The sequence below is a fragment of the Tamandua tetradactyla genome, chromosome 7 (genome assembly GCF_023851605.1).
Source record: "Tamandua tetradactyla isolate mTamTet1 chromosome 7, mTamTet1.pri, whole genome shotgun sequence".
In the NCBI taxonomy this organism is placed as follows: domain Eukaryota; kingdom Metazoa; phylum Chordata; class Mammalia; order Pilosa; family Myrmecophagidae; genus Tamandua; species Tamandua tetradactyla.
Genome location: NC_135333.1, coordinates 162,911,617 through 162,928,397, shown reverse-complemented (window position 1 = coordinate 162,928,397; position 16,781 = coordinate 162,911,617). Strand labels below are relative to the sequence as shown.

General features: G+C 38.3%; 1 pseudogene; it reads right to left on the bottom strand.

Moving 5' to 3' along the window:
* Nucleotides 1-607: 607 nt before the first annotated feature.
* Nucleotides 608-2,859, bottom strand: LOC143642791 (60 kDa heat shock protein, mitochondrial pseudogene; annotated as a pseudogene).
* Nucleotides 2,860-16,781: the final 13,922 nt, after the last annotated feature.

Below are 16,781 nucleotides of genomic sequence, written 5' to 3'. Positions count from 1 at the left end.
CCACAGGAGTCTTCTCTTTTCATGTCTTATCTCTGTTTTTCTTGCACTGGCTTTCTTCCTAGGAATTATGCAACAGACAGATCTAATGTCCCATCTCTCTCAGGTTTGTCTTAGAGAGAGATTGAGCCTTTCCCCCCATTCCGGTTGTTCAAATCCTGATGGTCTTTGGCTTGCCCTCAACTCTGTGCTCACTAGAGACCAAAAAACTATACTCCGTTCAGCCCTACTTGATGAGGTTACTCATCCCCAGTTTAATCAACCATGGCCGGAAGGTGGGAATCCCCACAGGATGTGTTTGTGGTAGGAAAATGAACATTATCTAGAAGAAAGGGGGTTTGGAATTCTGGGTCGATAAAACTAGAGATGTCCACCCCAATCATTCAATTCTTTTCTTAATAACCAAGGATACTAAAGTCAATAAAAATATCTCCCACTTTAATAAGTAGAGAGTTATCACTGCAACGCTAAAGCTCAGACCCCAGGATAAAATACTTAAGACAAACTCAAACATTTCAATGGTGGCTTCAGGCTTTGTGTCAGGCCCTACCTCTATAGTCTACCTCTCTCCCCATTGGGGAAATCTTTTTTTTTTTTTTTTTTTAACTTGAATCAAATTTTTTTATTACAGGAAGGTTTGTCACATAATTGGATATTTTTCCACTTTATACACGATTATTCTTACTCTCCTCAGAAAGGCTGCTGATTAACTTCTCATCTAGTGATGGCAAGCACTAAAATCCTGATTTTAACACAATCAGTAAAAATGCCTCAGTGATTTAAGTTGAAAGCAGTACACAGGTACATGGCTCTTGTACCTGGTATCAGGAATGTACAAATGTCTTTTTATTCAAAAAATACAAAATAAATTATCTGTAGGCATGGACAATGACTGCAATAAACCATTATGTATTGTCAACTGAAACCAGTAACTGATGGTTATAGTGATTTTCTTACATCAGCCAGCCTGTTGTTCTGTCATTTTCTTCTTCTGTCATTTTCTTCAAATGACTAAGTTATTGGTGAGAAACACTGCTTTGAGCTTCCCATCACAGTTCATTAATCATGGTAGAGCACTGTTCTAGGAATTAGAACATGCCACCTCCCATGCCACCCTTTCCGCCCATTCCACCCATTGCAGGGTCCTTCTCTTCTTTAGGAATTTCTGTGACTACAACTTCTGCTGTAGTCAACAGAGAGGCCACCCCAGCAGCATCCAATAAAGCAGTTCTTACAACCTTAGTTGGATCAATAATTCCTTTTTCTACCATATTCACAAAATCTCCAAGCATAGCATCATAGCCAACTTCTGAGGAACTTTGCATGATTTTCTCAACTATCAATGAACCTTCAACACCTGCATTCTTAGCAATAGTCATCGTAGGAATTTTGAGTGTTCTTTTAATAATTTCTATACCAATTTTCTGATCTTCATTATTTGGAGTTAGTGAGTCCAAGGCTGGAATGCACCGAAGCAGAGCACAGCCACCTCCCAGAACAATGCCTTCTTCAACAGCAGCTCGGGTAGCATTGAGTGCATCTGTAACTCTGTCTTTCTTTTCATTCACTTCCACATCACTTGTTCCACCAACCTTGAGCACAGCTACACCATCTGAAAGTTTTGCTAGACGTTCATTTAGTTTTTCCTTTTCATATTCACTCGTTGTGACATCTAACTGCTCAATGATTTCTTGAATACGTTTTTCAATTTGAGTCTTGTCACCTTTTCCTTTCAAGAGCATGGCATCATCTTTGGTCACTATGACTTCCCCAACTTTTCCCAAATCATGAGGCTGAACATCTTCAAGGTTTAGGGTCAACCCCTCTTCTCCAAACACTGCACCACCAGTAGCAATAGCCATGTCTTTGAGCTGGTTCTTTCTATTATCACCAAAACCTGGAGCTTTGACTGCTACAACCTGAAGACCAACTTTCAGCCTATTCAAAACAAGAGTACTTAGAGCTTCTCCATCAACATCTTCAGCAATTATGACCAAAGGCTTGCGGTGAGCATTGGCTATTTCAAGAGCAGGTACAATGGACTGGACACTAGAAATTTTCTTTTCACTCAACAGGACATAGGCATCCTGGAATTCACATTTCTGACCTTTTGATGTATTAATAAAGTATGGAGAAATATAACCCCGATCAAACTTCATGCCTTCAATAATTTCTAATTCATCATTCAATGTTTTTCCATCCTTTACTGTGATGACACCCTTTCTTCCAACCTTTTTCATTGCATCAGAAATGATGTTACCAATTTCCTTGTCACCATTTGCAGAAATCGTGGCAACCTGAGCAATTTCTTCAGGGGTTGTCACAGGTTTTGACTGCTTTTTGAGTTCAGCAATTACAGCATCAACAGCTAACATCACACCTCTCCTGATTTCCACTGGATTAGCACCTTTACTAATCTTCTCAAAGCCCTCCTTGGCAATAGAGCGTGCCAGGACAGTAGCAGTGGTGGTACCATCCCCAGCCTCTTCATTTGTGTTATTTGCAACATCTTGAACAAGTTTAGCACCAATATTTTTATATTTATCCTTCAAGTCAATTGACTTTGCAACGGTCACACCATCTTTTGTTACTTTGGGACTTCCCCAACTCTGTTCAATAATCACCGTTCTTCCCTTTGGCCCCATAGTAACGGCTACAGCATCGGCTAAAAGGTCTACACCTTGAAGCATTAAGGCTCGGGCATCTGCACCAAATTTTACATCTTTGGCATAAGCCCGAGTGAGATGAGGAGCCAATGCCCTGGACACTGGCCTTATCTGGCGAAGGACTGCGGGTAATCGAAGCATTTCTGCGGGGCAGAGGCCGGGCGGGCAGACGGAGAGGCAGGCCATCAGTGGCGAGTGAGGGTGGGGAAATCTTAATGCCTGTTGAGAGGCAGAGTTTCATCCAGTTTCCCAAAATGAATTCTAAACTTAGAGAGACATTCAGAGCTCTATGTGTCACTCTGGGACTCAAGGTCAAATCCACCTAACCTGCTTCTGACCTTATGCCTCAGTTCTAATAAACAGATCTCTGCTCTCTTTATCCCCTTCCTTTCCTTGTATTTCCCTCTTGATCACCATATAGCCATAGCCTTTCACAGACAATCTTCTTAAAAGCAGTAGTACACCCAGATCTTAGATTGTAAATACCATTTTCCAATTAAAGGAAAGAAGACTCCTTGGAGTAATGGCTGATTTCAAGGGCTAAGGCAGGGAAATGTTGTGCTTCTCTAGCATACCCCTAACCAGTACACCAAACCCTTGGCTTCAACTATTACATAAACTCAAATATATATTTCTGTGTGGATTTACATGTGGGTGGAGATGATAGACAGGTATAGATATAGACAGCTGATTAGACTCAAGGCAGACATCTCTCCTAATCTCCAGAATTATGTATACAATTATTTCTTGGATATCTGGCTTAACCCACTTGCATCTCAACATAATATGTTAAAAATTGTGGATATTTTCTTCCTCTCCTCTGGTATTCTTTATTTCTGTTACCAGTACTACTAAAACCTGATTGTCCAAGCGAGAAACTCTTTAATCCTTCTTATCAATGCCCTTCAGCCAAAGACCACCATGAACGCATCTGTCGTTGTGTTGAACAAGTTGAGTTTATTACTCTTTGTGGAAAAGGAGAACAAACACCCTAGGGAACCAGAGGGCATCTCACTAAAAGGACCTTAAGAGGATTGGGGCTTTGGTTAGGTACTTGGGAGAGGGTCTCAGGAAACAGGCTCACTCTAGATTGAATGTTGTCAGTAAGCAGGGAGATTTTATGACTGGGTATCTCAATGCATCCTATCTACAGAGAAGGCTGCTGAGGGCCAGGATAAAGTTGTAATTGGTAAAGAAGTAGTTGTTAGTCATTTTAGTTGAGACAGGGAGATCTTTGCTATTTTATGGATGACAGAGTGAAGCTATTTTTGTCTGTGCCTAGACAAAATTATGAAGTAGACTTGTTTCGTCTCACTTTATCCTGGTCTCACAGTAATCTTAACTGATGTTGATATTCTGCGAAACTTTTATGTCCAGCAGAAGAATAGCATGCTTTAGCTGTGAATGCCAGCCCAGCTTCCAGATACCAAGGAATGTTTTTTCCCTTTCTTGGTAGTCACTCTGTCATTCCCACATAAAAATATAGTCACCAAGTCCTATCAATTTTACCTCCTAAGTGTCTCTGTAATCCATCCCTGTGCTGGTTTGAAACTGTTACGTATCCCAGAAAAGCCATGTTCTTCTAATTCATTCTCGTGGGGGCAGACCTAGCATTAGGTGGGACCTTTTGCTTGGATTGTTTCCACAGAGATATAACCCAGCCCATTCAAGGTGGGCCTTAATCCTTTACTGGAGCCCTTTAAGAGCTCCTGGAGAGAGAGAACTCAGAAAGAAAATGCCACAGGAGAAGCCAGAAAGACCCATAGGAGCTGAGAGAGCCATTTTGAAACCAACCCGGGAGAGTAGGGGGAGCAGAAGTCGCCATGTGCCTTCTCATGTGACAATGGAACCCCACAAACCATCAGCCTTTCTTCAGCGAAGGTATCCTCTTGTGATGCCATAGTTCGGACATTTTCATAGCCTTAGAACTGTAAATTTGTAACCTAATAAATCCCCTTTGTAAAAGCTAATCCATTTCTGGCATATTGCACTCCAGCAGCATCATCAAACTCAGTCAATCCTTCTCTCCATCCACTTTATACTTCCCTAATCCTGGCCATTATTGTCTGTCTTCTGAATTATTACATCAGGCACTTAACAGTTCACCCTGCATTCCATCTTCCTCCCAGTTCAATCCAGCCTCCAGTCTCCAGCCTCTAGCTAGAGTAAAGTTTCTAATTACATCATCCTCTGCTTCAAATCTTTAGTTACACTCCAGCTGCATTGCTAACATTTAAATGGTAAAATTTAAAATCAGTGAGGTTAGCAATGAGAATAACTTTTTTTTTCCCTTCTCTCCCTAAAAGGAATCAAGAAGGGTGGAAGAGAGTATTTGTACAAGGAATAAACTGAATTTAGAGACTATTTTGATGTTTTGATTCCCTGTTAAGAAATTATGACTTAATATGAATCAACAGGGCAAGGAACTTCTCGTTGTGGGCTGATTGCATTCCTCGAAAAAATATGTTAAAGGCCTATTTCCCAGTATCTCAGAAATGTGAGCTTGTTTGGAAATAGGTGAAATTAGGCAAGTTAAAATGAAATCATCCTGGAGTAGGGTGGATCTTTAATCCAGGTATGACCACTGTCCTTATTAGAAGGGGAAAGTAGAAACAAAGAGAGAAGACTGCTATATGACGAGGGGCAAAAATTGAGTTATGCTACTGCCCCAAAAATGCCAAGGGTTGCTGGCTACCACCAGCCAAGAAAGGGGCTTGGAACAGATCCCTCCCTACAGACTTCACAGGGAGCATGGCCCTCTCAATACCTTGATTTTGGACTTGTACCTTCAAGAACTGTGAGATAATCAATTTCTGTTATTTTAAGCCAACAAGTTTGGGGTATGTGGTTATGACAGCTAAAGGAAACTAAGACACTGTTAAAAAATTTAATGCATAATTGAGAGCATTAGAAGTATATTGTCCGGAGCAAGAAAGGTATGTTCAGTTGTAGGTAACACAGTTTAAAAAAGACATTAATAAAAGAATATGTGTAGAAGAAGGCAACCAGGACAGGAAGGATTTTGGAAACCATGTCGTATGGATAATCAGAATGATATAAAAAAAGAGCTTAAAGAAAAATAAGAAGGGATATGTGCTGGTTTGAATCTGTGGTGGACCCCAGAGAAGCCATGTCCTTTAATCCTCATTCAGTATTGCTGGCTGAGAGCTTTTTGGTTGTTCCCATGGAGATGGGACCCACCCAATTGTGGGCAGTAACTTCCATTCCAGGTGGGTCTTGATTAGTTTACTGGAATCCTTTAAAAGAGGAAGCATTGTGGAGAGAGCACCAGAAGCAGCAGGGCCACGAGAATCATGAGAGCCAACGCAGTCAGAGACCTTTGGAGATGAAGGAATGCGCCCTGTTCTAGTTTGCTAGCTGCCGGAATGCAATATACCAGAAACGGAATGGCTTTTAAAAGGGGAATTTAATGAGTTGCTGGTTTACAATTCTAAGGCCAAGAAAATGTCCCAATTAAAACAAGTCTATAGAAATGTCCAATCAAAGGCATCCATCCAGGGTAAGATACCTTGGTTCACAAAGGCCGATGAAGTTCAGGGTTTCTCTCTCAAGTGAGACAGCACATGGCGAACACAGTCAGGGCTTCTCTCTGAGCTGGAAGGGCACATGGCGAACATGGCGTCATCTGCTAGCTTTCTTTCCTGGCTTCCGGCTTCATGAAGCTCCCCGGGAGGCGTTTTCCTTCTTCATCTCCAAGGGTTGCTGGCTGGTGGACTCTCTGCTTTGTAGTGTTGCTCTCTCTGAATCTCTCATTCTCCAAAATGTTTCCTCTTTTATAGGACTTCAGAAACTAATCAAGACCCACTCAAACTAATCAAGACCCACTCAAATGGGTCATCACCTAATCCAGTTTAACCACCACTCTTGACTAAATCACATCAACCAGGGAGATGATCTCATTACAGTTTCAAATATACAGTATTGAATAGGGATTATTCTACCTTTATGAAATGGAATTTGTATTAAAACATGGCTTTTCTTAGGGGACATGCTTCCTTTCAAACCAGTACACGCCCCTAGGGTAGTTTCATGAAACAAGAAGCCTGGAGAGAAAGCTAACAGATGCCGTTTTCACCATGTGCCTTTCCAGTTGAGAAAGAAACCCTGAACTTCATCGGCCTTTCTTGAGTGAAGGTAACCTCTTGTTGGTGCCTTAACTTGGATATTTTTATAGACTTGCATTAATTGGGACATTTTCACAGCCTTAGAACTGTAAACTAGCAACTTAATAAATTCCCCTTTTAAAAAGCTGCTAGCAAACTAGAACAGGATATGACAAGTGCTTTCAAATATCTGAAGACCTGTCATATATAAGAGGGAATCTATTTATTTTGTATAGTTCCAGGGGCAGGACCAAACCTAAAGATTGCAAACCATAAGAAGACTGATTTCAATTCAATATAAGGAAATATTTTCTAATAATTGGAACTGTCTAATAACACAGATTCCTGGAAAGGTTGTGGATTGTTAATTACTAGAAGGATTCAAGCCAAAACTGAATAATCATCTGGAAAGAAGGTTATACAATGGGGGTTATTAAATTATATGTGGTGAAGGGATAGGACTTTAATCCATTATGGACCAACATTTTTGCAAATTATAATAAATATAAATGAATAGAAATGAAAAGAAAAAAGACATAAAAATTCAAACTCAAATTTTTTATCTGATTTAATGGACAATAATTTGAATTTCAGTAAGTAGAACAAAGATAAGAGAGAAAGAGAAAAGAAAGATTAAAAATGTTATTTATTGAAAATGTGCATTTAAGATTAATATAAAAAATTTGTGACATAATTTTTGTTGATCTTCAATTGCAACAGAACAAAATTATCAGTGAAATAGTGATTCTCTAAATTAGACCCTTACATGCATACTTTAAACACCTTGTAAAGCAATATTTAAAACAAGTTAATGTGACAAATTTGTTCCTTGCTTGTTAAAATATCTAATCCAGGTTGGATTGACAACAATGCTACTCTCAGGGAATGATGTACGTCTAAACTGTTTCTACTTTTGTTTTCAGATCATTCATAAAACAAAGTCAGACTTGCAAAGGAATAATAATAGGTGTTTAAATTTGTTAAATGCTGTCAGAATACAGTATCCCAGATATGGGATGGCTTTTTAAAGGGGAATTTATTAAGCTACAAGTTTACAGTTCTAAGGCCAGAATGTCCAAACTAAGGCATCCAGAAAAAGATACCTTGACTCAAGGAAGGCCAATGTCTGTCACAGGGGAAGCCACATGGCTGTCCTTTTCATGATTCCATTGCTTCAAGCTTCTGATGCCAGTGGTTTCCTCTCTAAGCATCTATGGGTCTTCACTTACCTCCTCTAGAACATAAATCTGGGTTCTGGTTTACTTAGCTTCTCATGGGAAGGTACATGGTGACATTGGCTGAACTCTACATCTCCATATGTCCTGGCCTAGGTGTCTCCTCTTCTGTCAGCATTCCAAGTATCCCCAAATGCCTGTTTCTCTGTTGGCTCTGAAGCAATTGTTTTCTCCAAAATGTCACCTCTTTTAAAGGACTTCAGTAAATTAATTAAGAGCAATCTTGAATGGGCAGAGTCACATTTCCACCTAATCAAAAGGCCACACCCACAACTGAGTGGGTCGTTCTCCATGAAAACAATCTAATCAATGGTTTCCACCCTAAGATATTGAATCAGGACTAAAGGACATGACTTTTCTGGGGTATTCTATACTTTCAAACCAGCACAATAGAAATGGAAAAAAAAGAGTTTAATTGTAGTCTGTAACACCTGTTTGGGGAACTCTCCTCAGTGGATACACCATTCTGGAACAGGTGGAAGGGCCAGGATCACAGTACAGAACTCTAAGTCTCCCAAGCTACTGGCGTGGCAGACTATTCTGGAGTTACTTCCCTGTGGGAAAAAGCAGTAGTCTCAACTAGGAGCAAAGGAAGGTAGCCCAACCAAGCTCCAATTGTGGAATTAATTAACAAATTCAGACTGCTGAATACAAGCTCTGAGCACAGATAAACCTAGAGCAAGTATGAAAGGAACCTGGTGGTCTTTCCCTGGCAGAGAGGAAGTGGGACTGATGAAAAGAAAGAAAGAGGCTGATGGAGTTGGCTGAGCCCATGATACTGGAAAAGGGCTGTGCCCCAAGAAAAGAGTCACGTGGAGCAAAGTACCAGCTCAGGTTCTTGACTGGCAAAGCTGGGCTGTGGTCTGGATCTGAAAAGGATTATTATTATTATTTTTTTTTACTTTTTAGCTACCCATTAAATTAAGCTGCAGGCATTGTCAGGTTTCCACACTGCCCCAGGTTAGGAATGTCTGAGAGATAAAGTAACTAGTCAAGTGAATGAGATAATTCCCTAAAGGGTATATGTTCCCCAAGAAAAGGAGGTGGGGGCGCAGGGCCCAGCAGAAGTGGCAGCTATCATTTAGAGAGTTCAGACACCAAGTGCTGAAAAACAGGAACAGCTTAAACCTGCCTTTTACCTCAGCCTCTGTCTCAACCACACCCCTGGCAGGAACAGGGTCTGCTGAGAATTAAAGGTACCACACCACTTTACACCATCAGGGAGCTGTGAGTTGACATGTGCCACTTACTGGACAGGATAGGAAAAACACAGAGTCACGAGACCTCATAGAAAAAACTGGCAGCTTACTGGGTCTCATTCTCATGGAAACTTGTTACTGGATACACCATCATCCTGAGTTCTGGGCCTGTCTTGATTGGGATAATCTGACTGGGATCAATCTTATTTGTCAGGGCAAGATCCAGAAAAACAAGAGCTGAAAAATTCTGATCAGTTAAACAGAAGCTATGCTAGAGGTATCAAATAAGTTCAACTGAACACCAAAAACCAGATAGAGAAGAAAGCCAACCAACAATAAAACCCTAGGTAAAAGAAAGAAAACACCTCCAGAATAAAATAATCAAGGAAATCATATTCCTAAACACCAGCAAAAAAACATGAGTCATACTAGGAAGAAAGAAGATATGGCCCAGTCAAAGGAACAAACTAACACTTCAAATATTTTCAGCTAATTGAAGTTGAAGTAATTAAAGATGTTCAAACAAATCTTCTAAATCAAATTAAAGAGTTGAAGGAAGAATGTGGCAAAAGAGATGAAGGATATAAAGTAGACATTGGGTGACCATAAAGAACTTGCAAGCTTGGAAAAACAAACAACAGAATGAAAGGCACAGCAGAAGAGATTAAAAACACAATTTAGATACACAACAGCGGGGCTGCAGAGGCAGAGGAAAGGATTAGTGAACCAGAGAACAGGATATCTGAAATTCTACACACAAAGAACAGATAAGGAAAAGAATGGAAAAATATGAACAGGGTCTCAGGGAATTGAATGACAGTATGAAGCACAAGAATATATATGTTATGGGTGTCCCAGAAGGAGAATAGAAAGGAACAGGGACAGAAAGAATAACGGAAGAAATAATCACTGAAAATTTCCAAACTCATATGAAAGACATAAAATTGCAGATCCAAGAAGTGTAGTGTACCCCAAACAGAATAGATCCCAATAGGCCTACTCCAAGACACTAATAGGGTTGTCATGTGTCAAAGAAAAAGAGAGAATTCTGAAAGCAGCAAGACAAAAGTGATCCACCACATCAATGGAAACTTAATGATACTGTATGTGGATTTTTCAGCAGAAACCATGGAGGTGAGAAGACAATGATATGATGTATTTAAGATACTGAAACAGAAAAGCTGCCAACCAAGAATTCTATATCCTGCAAAACTGTCCCCCCAAAATGAGGGAGACATTAAAATATTTTCAGACAAACAGTCACTGAGAGAGTTTGTGAGCAAGACCTGCTCTACAAGAACTACTAAAGGGAGTACTACAGGCAGATAGGAAAAGACAGGAGAGAGAGGATTGGAGAATAATGTAGAAATGAAGACAACCAGTAAGTGTAAAAAAAGAGAACACAATATTGTAAGTATAATGAACAAAGTTGTGTGTGAGTGTGGTTGAATGAGGAAAGCTAGGGGCATGTACGACACCAGAAGAAAAGATTAAGAATAAAAATTGGGGCTATATAATTAAGCAAAACCTAGAATGGATAATGATGGTGATTAAATGTGCAAATATAAGAAAGTTTTTACTTGAGGGAGAATAAATGAATGTCAACATTACAAAGCATTGAAAACAGGATGGGATGTGGAGAGAATACAGTCTGTGCAAACTAGGGTCTACATTTAACAGTAACATTGTAATACACTTCCATTAATTGTAACAAAGCTAAAAGTCAAATAAGAGGGGGATATAAGAAAGAAGTATGGGATTCTTGATTTTGTTGTTGTAGTTTATCCTTTTTATTTATTTTTTCCTTTTTTTTCTTTTTTTCCTCTTCTTCCTTTGTGGAAGAAATGGAAATGTTCTCATATAAATTGTGATGGTGCATGCGTAACTATGTGATTATACCAGGAGCCATTGAGTATTTACCTAGTATGGATTGCATGGTGTGTGAATAAAACTTTAAAAAATAAACAGAAGGATACAAGTGCTGGAGAAAACGTAGAGAGAGGAATGTACCTACTCACTGTTAGTAAAGAAGTAGAATGGTGCAGCCCCTCTGGAGGGCAGTGTGGTGGTTCCACAGGAGGATAGGTTTAGGGCTGCCACGTGATCCTGCAACTCCTTTATTAGGTATATACTTGAAGGAACTGAAAGCAGGATCATGAATGGAAATTTGCACACTGGTGTTTATGGTAGCAGCATTCACAACTTGCAATGGATGGAGGTGGCCTAACAGTACATTGCCTGATGAACAGAAGGGCAAACTGTGGTGTATACATACAATGGAATACTGAGCAGCTGCAAGAAGGAATGAAGTGATGAGGCATGCATCTAGGTGAATGAAACTTGAGAACATTATGTTGAGTGGAATAAGTAAGAAATGAAAAGACAAATATTGTAAGGCCTCAATAATATGGACCAACTACAATGTGCAAACTCTGAGAATTGAACTCAAGAATATAGGTTGTCAGGTGATAGAATGTGGGCAGAGATTGGAGAATCAATGATTAAGGAGTCCAGAATGTGCAATAAGTCTTATTGTAAAGGGTTCCTAGGTTGTAAGCTCTTATAGCAGTCACATCTATTCCAGAGTTTTAACTGTGATTTCTAAATTCTGAAATGCTGAGTTCTTTGTGTATAACCTGGTCATTCACTGGAACTTTGGGTATCTATGTGACACCTGAGACTCAAAGTTTAACTTATCCAGCTCTGAAAGTCAGCATTACCCCATACAGCAACTGGTAAAGAAGCTAAAAAATGGCATCAGTCTTCAATTAGAGATATGAATGAAGCTGATCTAGTTAAGACTAAGGTAAATCAGAATACAGGGTAAAGGATGATGTTGACTGCATTTTAAAACTTCAACTTCTGTGCAAGACCAAAAAAAACGTGTGTATTTGGTACAAAATTTATATTTTCTGTAGGATACTAGCTAATATAACCTATATGGTCAGTTTAATCAAACAACATAATTACATGGAATCCTGGGTAGGGAATGAGATCTTGTCATTTTGTACAGGTTAATGTAATACCCTGACACATCTCACAGTAACGTGGGCAGAAAATAAAAAGCATTTACAAAGACCCCTTGAGGGAAAGGGAAGGAAGGTGGAAATATTAAACTTCCCCATCTGAATTCCTGATATTTTTGCTAGCATCAGGGACTATCAATTTAATAAATCAAGTACTCAATCTTGGGGCTTGCCCTTGTGAAACTTATTCCTGCAAAGGAGATGCTAAGCCTACTTATAATTATGCTTAACAGTCACCCCCAGAGAACCTTTTTTGTTGCTCAAATATGGCCTCTCACTCTAAGCCAACTCTGCAAATAAACTTAATACCTTTCCCCTACATGGAACATGCCTCCCAGGGGTGTAATTCTCCCTGGCAATGTAGGACATGACCCCCGGGGAGAAGTCTGGCCCTGGCATCATAGAATTCAGAAAGCCTTCTTGATCATAAAGGGAAAGAGAAATGAAATAAAGTTTCAATGGCTCCCATATATAACAACAGTTGAAGAAATTGGAAAATAGATCAGGCTTCAATTAGAGATAAGAATGAAAACAACTGGGTTGGACTAAAATAGAAGACAGGGGTAAGGAGGACATTGTCTATATTTTAGAACTCCGCCTACTCTATGAGACTAAAGGAAGAAAGGTTTATTTTGTACAAAACCTAAATTTTCTGTTGCACATAGTCTAACACAACCTGTCTGGAAGATCATTTAAACAACCCAAAAACAGGAAGCCCAGAATGGGAATGAGGGCTTGAAATTCTGTATAGCTTAATGCAAGGCCCAAATACATCCCAGAGTATGTTGAGCAGATAATTTTAAAAGTATTGGCAAAGTCCCTTGATGGATGGGAGAAAAAATATGAAACTATTAAACTTTACCACCAGAGAAACCCCTGATACTATCTCAAACATTAGCAACTTCTAAGTCAATAGGCCAAGTCCTTGATCTTGAGACTTGCTCTTGTGAAACTTAGTTATGTAAATAGAGAAGCTTAGCCTACTTATAGTTATGCCTAAGAGTTACTTCCAGATGACCTCTTTTGTTGCTCAGATGTGGCCTCTCTCCCTCTAAGCCCAACTCTGCAAGTGAAATTATTACCCTCCCCCTACATGGGACATGACATCCAGGGGTGAAAGTCTCCTTGGCAACGAGGGATGTGACTCCCAGGGATGAGCCTGGCCCTGGCACCATGGGATCGACAATGCCTTTCTAACCAAAAGTGGGGAAAAAATTATAACAAATAAAGTATCAGTGGCTGAGAGAGTTGAAATAGAGTCTAGAAGCTATTTTGGAGGCTACTGTTAGGCAAGCTTCAACTAGATATCGCTATTTATCATGGTGTGCCAAACCCCAACCAAAACCATTCCTGCCAACCCTAAAGAAAATCTAAGGTTTTATCTGAGATTCTACAAAGGTTCCATGCACTATGATTACTTTCCAAAAATATACAACCTCCAGATGGATTCCTAGGACAAATAAGTCCTAAAACCCAGAGGGGTCAGCCCCGCTGGAACATCAACTAGCTCCATTCCCCTATCGCACATTACTGATGGTCCTTTTGAACATGAAAAAGTTAGAATGGGCATAGCTAAAGTACCTAAAGATTGGGAGAAGGATCAGAGGAGAAGGTGGAGTTATAGCAGAGGATTTAACAAATGAGTATGACTGCTGAAACATTATATTGATATTTCTATTAGTCTCCAGTATCTTAGAGCAGCTAGAAGTAAAAATCTAAAATTGTGGAACTATAACCCATACCAAATTCTGAAATCTCTTTTATACTTGTTGTGCTTTGAAATTTATTGCTTTTTTGTATATATGTTATTTTCCACAATTAAAAAAAGTTTCAGTGGCTAAGAGATTTCAAATAGAATTGAAAAGTCATTCTGGAGGTTATTCTTATGCATTATACAGATATTCCTTTTTAGCTTCTGGTGTATTAGAATAGCTAGAAGTAAATACCTGCAACTGTTGAACTGTAATCCGGTAGTCTTGATTCTTGATGATGAGTGTATATCTATATAGCTTTTATATATATAAAAAATATGTCTCCATGTGATTGTGAAAACCTTGAGACTGGTGCTCCTTTTATCCAATTTATGGGCAGACGAGTAAGAAAATAAAAATGAGAAATAAATAAATTATAGGGGAGGACAAGGGGCAAGAGATGTTTTGGGTGTTCTCTTTTTCTTTTTTTTGAGTAATGAAAATGTTCTAAAATTGATTGTGATGATGGGTGTACAACTATATGATGATACTGTGAGCCACTGATTATATACTTTGGATGATTATATGGTATGTGAATATATCTCAATAAAATTGCATTTTTTTAAAAGAGTAATTTCAGCATGCTAATAAGTCAATATTCATTAACTTTTTTCCAAAATGAAGAAATTAATGGTATATTTTCACAATTCATTTTAAATCCTTCATCAGTTACCAGTTCCAATAATGTATCCTATAAATTTATAACTTTAAATAATCTTTTCATAGAAGAAATGGATTTCAGATTTACTGTTTGTGGACCTTCTTCTGATAGAAAATAAAATTCAAAACATTGTATCAAATTCATAATAGTTTGATAAATCTTTTGCAGCTGTGCTTTAAAATCAAGATAAATCACAAACTTCACTGACAATTGTTAAATTAGGGAACATGTAATAACAACCTGTAGAAATTCTGTTCTTCTAGGCATTTAACTATTGTTTTTGTCCTTTGATTTTGTCTGCATTGAAAAACAAGTTTTATTCCTACCTTACATGGAATAATTAAGATAATTAAAAATCCTGAAGATGTGAGATAAATAAGCAAGTCTAGCTGTCCAATTTGAGCTACCTTCTTTGCCACAGATTCACCCAACATTTTTAAGCAAGAAACTTTTCTACTTTCAGTAACATCTTGACATGTGTTTTGTGTTCTGCTTTAGCAGTCTAAAAATATGCTACTTTCTAAGAAAACCACAATATTAATGTTTATTTGTGAGATATTGAACATCTGCCTCTTTCAGCTTTTTAATTTGTAACTCTTTCTTTCAAAGAGTTCTTTAAGTTTTGAACTTATTTCTTTATGTTCTGTGTATAAATACTACTTTAGTTTAATGTTATTGCCTCATTAGCCAGCACTTCTCAGCAAATAACAGACTGTAATTTTAGCATTTCATCATTATTTTTGGCTACAAAACTGAACTTGGCATCTAGGGAATCATATTTATGAGTTAAACTACCACAAACTCTTTTGATTTTCATCTAGTTAGAATCACTATCATCATCATCAGGTTTATTGCTATTGCACTCAGAAAAATCTTTTCTTGACAAAAATCCAAAGGAGCTTGTTTTGTCATCAATAATTTGGGGTTAATGATGAATGAATTTTCTGTAAACTTCCACATCTATTACATCCTCTGCCTGAAATGTGCTCTCCCTCTTTCTCATTAACCAGAACTCATCTTAAAAACTGGTCCTCCATAAAAATATTCTCAATATATATGTGTGACAAAAGACTCATAACCAAAATATTTAAAGAACACTTATAACTCAATAAGAAGAAGATAAAAAACAATTAAAAATGGGTAAATGCTTTGGACAGACACTTCACTAAAGAAGATATATGAATACATGAACATTATTGAAAATGCTGAAAATATGAAGCTATATGAGTGACAAAAAAAATAACATGAACATCAACATTACTGGTCATTATGGAAATGTAAATTAAAACCACCACGAGATTGTACTATACCCACTAGAATGGTTAACAATAAAAAGACTGGCAATAAACTATGTTGGCAAGGATATGGAACTGAAATCTTCATTCATTGCTGGTGTGAATTCAAAATGGTACAACCACTTTGGAAAACAGTTTCGGAATTAAACATATACTTACCATACAACCCAACAACTCCATTCCTACTCAAGAGAAATGAAAACAATATATCTACACAAAAACGTGTATGCACATATTCATAGCTCTTTTATTGATAACAGTCCCAAACTAGAAACAGTCCCAAAAGTCCATTAACAGGTGAATGGATACACAAATTGTCAGATATCCATACAATGGAATATTACTTAGCAATAAAAAGCAAAGAAATACTCATACATGCAAAGATACAGATGAAAGAGAAACATTATGCTGAGTGAGAGAAGCCAGACCCAATAGAGTACATACTTTGTAATTCCTTTTATTGAAAATTCTGGGGGTGGGGGTGGGGGTGGGCAGAAACAATAAATCAAACCTATAAAGATAGAAAGCAGACTGATAGTTGCCTAGTTCTGGGATTTGGGTGGGAGTGACCTCAAAGGGGCACAAGGGAACTTTTGGAGTGATAAAAATATCCTACATCCTGATTGTGCAGGTGATTACATGGGTGTGTACATTTGTCAAATCTCATCAAACTATACACTTAAAATACGTGCATTTTATTGTATATAAACTATACCTCAATGGGGTAGATTAAAAAATCAGTTTTCCAAAGATACACCCTAAAAGTTTCAGTGGCTGCGAAATTTCAAACAGAATTGAGAGGTTATTCTGGAGGTTACTCTTATGCA